General features: G+C 45.9%; 1 long non-coding RNA gene across 1 annotated transcript; it reads right to left on the bottom strand.

The window, feature by feature from the left end:
• Positions 1 to 342: 342 nt before the first annotated feature.
• Positions 343 to 2,220, bottom strand: LOC132249081 (uncharacterized). The gene is made up of 2 exons (XR_009460474.1): positions 2,113 to 2,220; positions 343 to 750 (listed from the first exon to the last, which is right to left on the bottom strand). It is a non-coding gene; the product is annotated as an uncharacterized LOC132249081 (long non-coding RNA).
• Between the last annotated feature and the right edge of the window lie 416 nt (positions 2,221 to 2,636).

The raw sequence follows: 2,636 nt of genomic DNA, 5'->3' as shown, positions 1-2,636 counted from the left end.
GATACCCAGGGAAAGAATGAGGAGGGGTTGGTAAGCTGGCTGGGAGCTGCAAGAAACTAGAAAGGCTCCTACTGCGGGACCAGAGACCTGCAGAGGGAATCCCGTGTCTGCCTGTGGAGGTGCTGAGGGAGAGAGACAGCCCAGAGACGGAGCATGCTGTGAGAACCCCAGACCCACGCAGGTGTGTGAGGGGACACTTAACTCTTATAGTGTTTGCAGGAGGTGTATTGTTTCATAAGGAAAACTAAAGAAACGAAGCCCATTACCTGCAGTGGCTGATTGGAGACTTGTCTTTACACTGAGTTGCCAAGAAAGACTAAAAGACATACAAAAAACTAGAACTTGTGGTTCCAAAATGATACCTTTTATTAGACCAACTGGAAAATGGCAAGAAAATTGTCCTTTTCTGCAAGCTTTCAGGATCAAAGCCCCTTCGTCAGGCTCTGGGGAAAGTGTAGATGGTACAAGATGGTAAAAAGTCCCCATAGGTAGGAAATAAACTTCATTTTTGCACAGAGGGAGTTGAAGATGGAAGTCTGTCCCTCTGGGTCCATGAGAATGTCTTTGTGAGCTGTGTTGAGTAGCTCTTTGATGTGTTGATCAGGTAGAATTCCTTCCCTGAAGGTGTCTGATGGGAGGCAGGGTGGCAAAAAAAAGTCCTTGTTGTTCTGCAATGAAGTTTAAAATCCAAAAGCGGCTAAAATTCGGCATCTTCCATGTTTCAGGGGTGTACTTGGTAGCCGTGTTGGTCTGAGACAAAAAGACATACAAAAAACTAGAACTCGTGGTTCCAAAATCTGGATTTTAAACTTCATTGCAGAACAACAAGGACTTTTTTTTGCCACCCTGCCTCCCATCAGACACCTTCAGGGAAGGAGTTCTACCTGATCAACACATCAAAGAGCTACTCAACACAGCTCACAAAGACATTCTCATGGATCCAGAGGGACAGACTTCCATCTTCAACTCCCTCTGTGCAAAAATGAAGTTTATTTCCTACCTATGGGAACTTTTTACCATCTTGTACCATCTACACTTTCCCCAGAGCCTGACGAAGGGACTTTGATCCCGAAAGCTTGCAGAAAAGGACAATTTTCTTGCCATTTTCCAGTTGGTCTAATAAAAGGTATCATTTTGAAACCACGAGTTCTAGTTTTTTGTATGTCTTTTTGTCTCAGACCAACACAGCTACCAAGTACACCCAAGAAAGACTAAGGAGTCCACTTTCACCAAAGCAACAGAAGCCTTGCCTTGGCCACCTAGTGGTGGACCATAGTTAAAGCTGTGTTGCCATTTATTGTAATGAGGAGGAGGATTGTGACTAGAGGGAAATCAACCCAGGAGTATGGGAGGGAAACTGTTTTAAAGGGTTGTAACCAGGTGAATTCAATTATTCGGATTGTTTGATGCAAATGGGACCACCCAGTGTCTTGGAATTATTCCCCTATTGTTGCAGTTGTAAATTCTATTCAAATTGTTGGTTTTGTTATAAACTATTGATATTATATATGTTTCTTCTCTTGATTAATCATTTATTTTCCTTATATAGTTTTACATAATAAAGAAACCAATTTGTTTATTGGGTTTATAATAAATTCTTGGGTGGTGAGAGTGAGGGACACACCTTTCCACGGGACACCTCAGCCTGCAGACCTGCCTGAGGGGGTTGCCAGGGTTACAGGCACCCTGAGGATCTGGAATCTGACATATCGCCCAGCTCAGCCTGCTGGCACGGGTTACAGTAATGCTACAAAAACATAGGGCGAGGAGGGAGGGGTGGCCACATATTCAGAGCCCCTTGGCTGGAGCACTACAAAGTTGCCACTAAGTGCTCCTTTACCCACTCTGCCCACCTCACTTCCTAGGGGAGCCTCTCAGTGAGCCTGCCCTCTCCCCTGCTGGGGAAGGAGGATCAGGCAGGATGCTAGTAATTATCTATCCTCACAGCAGCAGCAGCTGTCCCTACTGCTGCCACCATAGGACAACAGCTGTTCCTACTGCCTTCTCTGCCATTGCTGCTGCAGGGACAGCAGCACTGGTCCCCACCATCATGGTGGGAGCAGGGTCCCCAAGCAGACCTGATGCTTCCCATGCCCAGCTCTGACAGCTCACCATGATGAACAGAGCTGCAGACCAAGGTCCTGGATGAGCTGGTGTTCTGCTCTCTGCAGGCTGTCACGGAGTCAACTGTTCTCCCTTCCCACTCCTTCCCTACTTTGGAGATGGTAATCCCTTGGCAGGGGCGGGGGAAAGGGAGCACAGCTGATTGTGGGATGCTGAAGGACTAAAAGCTCTCCCTGTAGCACTACATGTGATACTACAAAAGGGGCAGGCAATTATTTTGGGCGAAGGGCCAAGAAGAGGGGGGTGGGGCAGGAGGAGCTCAGTTCTGCTTTAATAAGTTGCATTTTCTACCCCTACCACATTCTTCTGCTCTCCTGGATACAAAATAAATGTGACTGGACAGTTGAAGAGAATCATGCCAATATACCTGGGAAAGCAAATACTAAAGTTGGCCAAAATGTTAAAAGTTGACATATTTTTTGTCACTGCAAAGTACCACCTTTCCCTCATAATCAACAATTTTCTAGCTGCAACATTATCCTAGGTGCTGATTAAGGTGAAAAACTAAAACT

Source organism: Alligator mississippiensis, chromosome 3, assembly GCF_030867095.1.
Source record: "Alligator mississippiensis isolate rAllMis1 chromosome 3, rAllMis1, whole genome shotgun sequence".
Classification (NCBI taxonomy): Eukaryota; Metazoa; Chordata; order Crocodylia; family Alligatoridae; genus Alligator; species Alligator mississippiensis.
The sequence above is the reverse complement of the archived record's forward strand: the minus strand, read 5'-3'. Positions and strand labels throughout refer to the sequence as shown.